The sequence below is a fragment of the Lissotriton helveticus genome, chromosome 1_1 (assembly GCF_964261635.1).
Source record: "Lissotriton helveticus chromosome 1_1, aLisHel1.1, whole genome shotgun sequence".
NCBI lineage: Eukaryota > Metazoa > Chordata > Amphibia > Caudata > Salamandridae > Lissotriton > Lissotriton helveticus.
The window spans coordinates 379,472,447-379,480,712 of record NC_136057.1 but is presented as its reverse complement, the minus strand read 5'-3'; positions in this window follow the sequence as shown (position 1 = coordinate 379,480,712).

Here is an 8,266-nt window from a genome sequence, read left to right as displayed (position 1 = left end):
CAAAAAATTGCAAAATTACTGCAAATGACATCCTGCACAGAGCCAGTTATGATAAAATAAGGATATCTATCTTTATATGCTAAAGTGCATATAGTACTTTCACAAAAGTGAAACTAAAACTTAGTAAACAGTGAGAGAGGTGATGATTTGGTATCCTCCCTAACCTAGGGGGAGTACCAGACAGATGCCTTGAAAACAAAAAAGCGCATCTTATTGAACGATTTGGTCATGGTTCCATCCTCTTAGGACCACCCCAAACACAGTTATTGGCAAAAAAGCATTCCCAACCAAAGGCCCTGCAAAGCATTATGGGATGAGATTAGCAGTGGGCAGTGAATATTATATAGTATCCAATATCAAAATAATTCTACAAAGAGCTGCAGTTCAACTGGTGATTACTAGATGTCCCTCACGAGTCAAATGCAAATGCTTGATGAAAGGGTTTCAATGGTTTTGCATTTGACTCGTGAGGGACATCTAGTAACGACTAGTAGAACTGCAGCTTAATGTAAGAATAATTTCAATGCGTTGCATTTGACTTGTGAGGGACATCTAGTAATGTCTAGGTGAACTGCAGCTCTTTGTAGAATTATTTTGATATTGGATACTATAATATTCACTGCCCACTGCTAATCCCGCTACTCTTGACACAATATTTCTGCAAGACGACATTTTTTATCTGATATTTTGTCCAAATATCAGAAATGTGTACACATTTAATATAAGAAACCTGTGTCTAGCATTCATCTATGTTGAATGTCATTCTGATACTGAAAGCCTCCTCAAACATTTATTTTCGTAGACATGCAATGCATTAATCTGCTTGTTGGAAAGTGGGTTATTGGTAGGGGTATGTATGAACCTACCACTAGTAATATGGCCATTAATGCAGTGTAAGGTCCAGTAGAGATCTCATAAATAAGTCCCTTGCTCAACCCTTGGTAGCTGGCAGCGAGCCGTCAGGCCTAACTTAGGAGACAGGAATGTAAAGCATTTAAAAACACCAATGCAATAAACAAGTAGGGAAGAAGAACCAATAAAAATACAATGCCAATTTATAAAAATAGGTTATATTTTTATTAACAGACACCAAAATGACAAACAAAACAATGTAGGGAACCAGAGATATGAATTTTGAAATAATTAATCCTTTCTAGTGCTGAAAAGCTTATAGCACCACTATGGGACATCTTGTCGCACTTGACGAGGACAAAGTAAAAGTTTCAGGCCGACAGCTATTGAGCCCTGGTTGAATACACTAAGCAGGAGACCCTGGTCAACATTTTACCTTCACACTTAGAACTTTTCTGAAGCTTTTTCTTCTGAAGTCTATCGATCCTCCACAGCTGGCCGGATTCAGTGAGGATTTGCAGGCTTGACTTTCTGCGAGGCCCCGGTGTAATCTAGGAAGTCTGGAGCTCCTGAGTTTTGGACGAACCTGAAATTTGGCAAAGGTTGCGGTTGAAGGTAGACGGTCACCTCCTAGAGTTTTTTCACGAAAAGTCTCCAAACTTCAGGAGGTGCTTCCAGAAGATATCCTTGTAGGTTCATTGTGTCCAAAACACCAATCCTAAGGTCTGGAATCTCCAAGATGGTCTCTGGGATTTCTGGACTACAAATCCCACAATGCACCTGGCCTAATTGTTAAAAATCTACTGGATGCACTCCAGGATAGGGACTCTTGGTGGAGATGATGCAGGTAGGCTCTGTCAACCTCTATTTTACAGGGACTCTACACCTTAATCCTTCTTGAAGCAAGGTACAATCTGCAGAGCTGTAGTACCAGATTGTGCAGTAAGCACCAACAATCAGAGTGCAGAACTTTGGGTGCAGATCCAGATTTAAGTGAGGCAGTCCTTCTTCTCCTTGTCGTTTCAGGCAGCAGATCTGAGAGACTATGCTACCACATACCTATTCAGTGTATTTGGCTGGCAAAAAGGGGGAACCTCTGTCCAATGAGATGCTCGGTGCCACCCAAAAGCATGACAACTTCCTTGCATGTGTGGCATCTTCTTGTTCCACAAAGCACTGCACTTCTAAAATCCAACATGTAAGAATTCTCTCCAGAGGACTGAGAGCTGGCTAAACCAACCGACAGTGTTGCTCATTTCCATTAGTGCACCCCCTTCAGACCCCCGAAAATTCCTGTCCTAAGCCTGCCATCAGGCTGGGGGTACAGGATGTGGGAGTCGGTAGGCCTGGAATTCCTTTCCTGCCCTCTCTATTTAAAGGCCATGTTTTATTACCCCTCCCCCTGCCTGGCAATACCTGTTATAGCTGCCCAATCAGGAGGAGGGGGGGACTGCTAGAAGGATAGATTTTGGCTCACAGAAATGAAAGTCTTATAACTTTTTTCTGTACTAGTTATGACAAATTCAACGGTTGCAAGGTGTTGAATTCATCAATATCAATATTTTAAGTCATTGAATAACATTTGACTCCTTTCATTGCAATAGTTATATAGTTATATAAATATAATAGTAATATAAAATATTGCAATGTTAGCCTATGGAGCAAAGTATCTACAATGGGGAAAATATAAATGGGCAGGTTTTCCAGCACCAGGGCATATAAAACATATTTTATTAGGTCCCTGATTAGAGTTACATGCCATCCACCCTTGAGACACCTAGGGGAGACCTTGGGGCAGCCAAATATGTAAATCATAAGGTAGATTTTCACTGTAAAAGTGCCCAAACTACAAAAGTAGAAGTTGCATTGAAATACTTTAAAAAGTTGGTCTGATAAGCAAGGCTGCTTGTAAAATGACATTACGATACACAAGGGGTTTACCCAAATTTCCCTCCTATACCTGGGTATAGAACACTATCACATATAGACGAAAATAGGTATGGAGGAATTAATAATATCTCGTTTTTATTTTATCATAGGGACCATTTAATTACCCTATCTTTGGATTTCATTCCTATAGAACTGTATTATCCAAATTATTTCAAAGCACACATATGCTATAGGACCGATCTTTGTGAACAAAAATCATTTGTAACATTCAAAAACAATAGGACATACCAGAAATTACTTATATAAACAACAACACAACAATTGTGACATCAACTTTACTTTGCCAAAAACCCCTGATATTGATATAACCAGTGTTCACTCATTAATTCTGAGTGGTACACTTAGAGGTAGTCTTCTGAGCACATTGGGGGAGAAACCTATTTTCCCTTTATTCTATTGTGCCCCACAGTAGTTTAAATCACACTTTTCTTTATAGGAACTCCTCAAACGAATGTCGATGCGGGTGCATTTCAGCCTTTATATTCATTTGGCCTATTCAGGATAAGGGCAGTGGAACTAAGATTTACTATCTGGTCCAGGTCACGTGATGCGTAACAACTGAAATATAGTATCCCAGGTTGTATCTAACCTAGGGAGCCTCTCTCACTAATGGGAACTGCAAAAAGACTGTCCCTCCTATTTCTTATCTGGACACTTCTATTCATTTTTGAGTCGCGGTTGATCAAATAATTAATTTGCTCGGTCCTCCACCCCTACGGTCGGCGTTCAGCATGTGCCAAATATGTAAAAAATAAGGTAGATTATCCCTGTAAAAGTGCAGATACCACAAAAGTAGAAATTGCATTGAATTTACTTTACAAAGATGGTCTGCAAAGCAAGGCTTTTTGTAAAATGACAGCAGGCACTCAGCAGTACAAACTTGCAAGTGCAGGAAATCTGCGGGGCCTCAATACCTCCATGCCCAATTAGATACTGGGGACTTATAGGTAGATTAAACTCCCTAGCCCTACTACATACTGGGGACTTATAGGATTTGTCAATACAATTGTGAAAATGTACTTTTAAAGATAGTCTGCAAGACAGGGCTGCCTTTAAATGGTGAGCAGGCACACAGCAGTGCACATTACTCAGAAAGAATATCGAGTTGGAAATGTCAACTTACACAAATATTGAGTTGGTAAAATCGTGACATAGAAATATCGGCAGCAAGAATATCGTGGTCAAGAATATCGAATTTAAGGTAATAAATATTGTTTTAAAAAATATTGAACTCATTAATATTGTTTGCAAAAAATATAGTTGTTCAAAATATCAATTTTTTATTAGTGTTATGTATATTAGTTTATATATTAAATGTATGTGAAGTATTGTTTATTTTTTTTAATAAATGTGTTACATTTTTAGTAGTTATTTATAAAAGAAAATGCGTATTTTAGTTCCTTAGCAGGTTGTGGGTTTATAGGGCAATAGAGTGGGAAGTATTTTAATTAGAATACATTAATGATTATTTTATATTTATTAACATTCATTTAATTGCGATTTTATAGTGTTACTTGTGGGAAGTAATTAATTTGTAATTAGTCATTAATTAGCTGTTTATTAATAATAATTAATTAATTGGTAATTAATTATGGAAATTGTGTAATTTATGTTATGTGTGGGTTTTGGGGTTTATAGGGGTAAAGGGTGGGAAGTAATTTATGTTTAATTAATTAATAATTATAGGGGTAAAGTGAGGGAAGTTAGTTAATTTGTATGAGTTTTAATTTGTTTTCTAATTATTCATATTTCTATAATTGGTAATTATTATGTTAATTATGGTACAACACTTTCTCTGCTGTTGCACTCACTGGAGTGGGAATGGTAATTTCTACCCCTCCGCTATCCATCACTTTCCCTACTGTTGCACTCAGTGGAGTGGGTATAGTATTTTTTACTCCTCCGCAATCCAATACTTTGCCTACCGTTACAATTATTGGAGTGTGAATAGTAATTTTTATTCCTCTGCAACCCAACAATTTCCCTACTGTTGCACTAACTGGAGTACCCCTCACCTATCTAACACTTTTCGTACTGTTGAACTGACTGGAGTGTGAATAGTAAATTTTATCGCTCAGCTATCCAACACTTTCCATCTGTTGCACTCAACTGAAGTGGGAATAATAATTTTTACCCCTCCTCTGTCCAACACTTTCTCTACTGTTACATTTATAGGAGTGGGAATAGAAATTTTTACCTCTGCGCTATCCAACACTTTCCCTAATGTTGCACTAACTGGAGTGGGAATAGCAAATTATACTCCTCCACTATCCAACACCTACCCTATTGTTGCACTAACTGGAGTGGGAATAGCCAATTGTACCCCTCTGCTATCCAACACTTTCTCTACTGTTGCACTTATTGGAGTGGGAATAGTAATTTTTACCTGTCCGCTATCCAACACTATCCCTACTACTAGACTCACTGGGGTGGAAATAGTAATTACTGCGCCCACGCTATCCAACACTTTCCCTGCTGTTGCCCTGACTGGAGAAGGAGTTTAAAGACTTTTAAATTATTTAATGTTTTAATTTATAATGGAATGGTTTTTTTTTAAAATTAGATTTTATGTTACCCACAGGAGGTGATTTGCGCATTGGGGAGAGAGGAGGCAGAATTTATTTTTGCCTGTTTTTAAGGGGGACAAAGCTTTGGTTTTAGATGCTGAATGGCTGCAGCGGCGAGGAAGCACCGACCAACACAGTTGGAGGCATCACTGGATGTATTGGAGTCCCTTCACTGCAATGTGCTCTGCCGGTGGACTTCATCGCCCAGCATGCAGTGCAGCAATAACAGCGCCAGGTGCCTTGCAATTGTGAGGCATTAGAGTGGTCAGAGATCACATGACAGGGAGTGGTCATCCTTTTAAACAGCAGTGTAACGGACCCCATGTTACATCAAGGACACTGAAATAGGCACCGATGAAGACGTTTGAAGTCTGAAACGCATCTGCCTTAGAGTTTCAGACACCTTTGAATTGCCGGCGTTTTACGATCTAATAAAGCAGAGTTCTGACCCCCAGAGCTGTGTCACACTCTTCTCTGTGAGGGAGAGAGACTGGAGGTGATGTTTTGCCAGCATGCAGGGGCTGGCTTGTGACCACCCTCTCGGTCTGGAGCGACAAGTCTTACCTGCAAAACTCTGGTCTGTGCACAAAAATGCTACTCGTTGCCCCCCCTGTGCTGGATACCCACTGGAGGTGATTTGCGCATTGGGGAGAGAGGAGGCAGAATTTATTTTTGCCTGTTTTTAAGGGGGACAAAGGTTTGGTTTTAGATGCTGAACGGCTGCAGCGGCGAGGAAGCACCGACCAACACAGTTGGAGGCATCACTGGATGTATTGGAGTCCCTTCACTACAATGGGCTCTGCCGGTGGACTTCGTCGCCCAGCATGCAGTGCAGCAGTAACAGCGCCAGGTGCCTTGCAACTGTGAGCCATTAGAGTGGTCAGAGATCACATGACAGGGAGTGGTCATCCTTTTAAACAGCAGTGTAACGGACCCCATGTTACATCAAGGACACTGAAATAGGCACTGAAGAAGACATTTAAAGTCTGAAACGCATCTGCCTTAGCGTTTCAGGGACCCTTGAATTGCCGGCACTTTAAGATCTAATAAAGCCGAGTTCTGACCCCCGTAGCTGTGTCACACTCTTTTCTGTGAGGGAGAGAGACTGGAGGCGATATATGTATACATATAATTTTAAAATTATAAAACAAATTAAAATCAATATTTTATTAATTGCTTTAAAGTAAATATAAATATCCCTATATATTAATTGTTATGTTTGTGTGTTTTTAAATTAAGTTTATTTGTTATATTTGTGAAAATGCATATTAAATCTACTTCATTATTTTTTTAAATAATTTTATTATTTAATATATTTGTTATTTTATTATATATATATATATATATATATTTATATACAAAAATAGATATTTTGTACAACTATATTTTTGACGTGTACTTTTTTTCTCAATATTTTTGTACTTACCTATTTAGGTATAGGGAGTCAATATTTTTACATTCTATATATTTTCATCTATATTTTTTACATCTATATTTTTTACAGTGATATTCAGTCAGTGAACCGCAGTGCACACATGCAAGTTCAGGAAATCTACTGGGCCTCTGAAACTCCATACCCTATTATGTACTTAGGATGTATAGGTAGTTTGAATCCCCTGGTCTCATTATTCACTAGGAACTTATAAGGTCTGTCATTGCCAATTATAAGTGTACCCAATTACATGTACCCTTTTAAACATAGCATTGGCCCTGGGCCTGGTTAGCAGACCTTAGGGTATGGTCAGAGTCGATTACCATCAGTATCATTCAGAAGAAATTAGGGTGATCAGGGCAAAAGATGACTTTCTAACACTGCTTAATTTGTCTTCTGGAAGAAAGATATTAATGTTTGAATTGCAAGTATTTTAATATTGATAATAAAAAAAAGTCTTTTGCAACAAATTGCAAATTTGCAGAAATGAAAAACAGTCCTTGGGAAAAGGTCAAATTTCAATAAAATGGAGTCATAAAAGAGATGGGACATGCTAACTTGGAGCGGGCTGTGCAAATAATAAATACACATCAAGGGGATCAGTCTGTAATCAATTGTAAGTATTTTTATGTCAATAATGAAAATTAAAATAATTTCTAACATATTGTAATTTTGGCGAATCGAGTAAGCGTCGTTGGGAAAGGTCAAATTTAAATAAAATCACCGTCATAGAGTCATAAAAGAGAGAGGACATTCTAACTTGCCATAGTCGGTCAAATATAATAAAAACACGTCAAGGGATTAGTCTGTATTCAATGTGGAAAAACCATACCGTGGGGGTTAAAAATAAATAAATAAAAGACTTGCCTCATGCTGCCCAACGCTTCAGTCCTCCTCTGCTCTCCTGCTCCCGGGACACATCACAGACTCCCCATCCAATTCAGACGCTGTTCTCATGCTACAGCCAGCATGAGAGCAGCATGGGGATTGGCTTGAGAGGGCTGGTTTGATGCTCGGTCAGGCACAGGGAGTCTGCGCTGTTTCTTACCCCCGGCTGTGGAATGTAGCTGGGTTGGAGAAACTTAAGTGTGCATGTATGTTTGGTCGGCGTACGCAGCCGGCCAAACAGATATCGACGCTTGTAGCAGTGCGTATCACGCCTCCTCCCAAACTCCCATTGTCAATCAGGATGGCCTGCACCACCCATAAATCAACATACCAGACATAGTAAGGAAAAATAAAATGATAATAACATGTTTTATTATCATTTTATTTTTCCTTTATTCACTGCTCAGAAAGCAGTAGGGTGGCGCTCCTCGCCTTAACGGAGGAGCCGCCGCTGATGTATCTGGTAGGCCTTCTGGGATGCTCCTAACTGGTTTTGTAGAAGGGCCTGCAGAGCATTAACCCATTTTTGTTAAAAATAAACCTAATGCATTATAAATTCAGTTGAAGTTAATAAGGA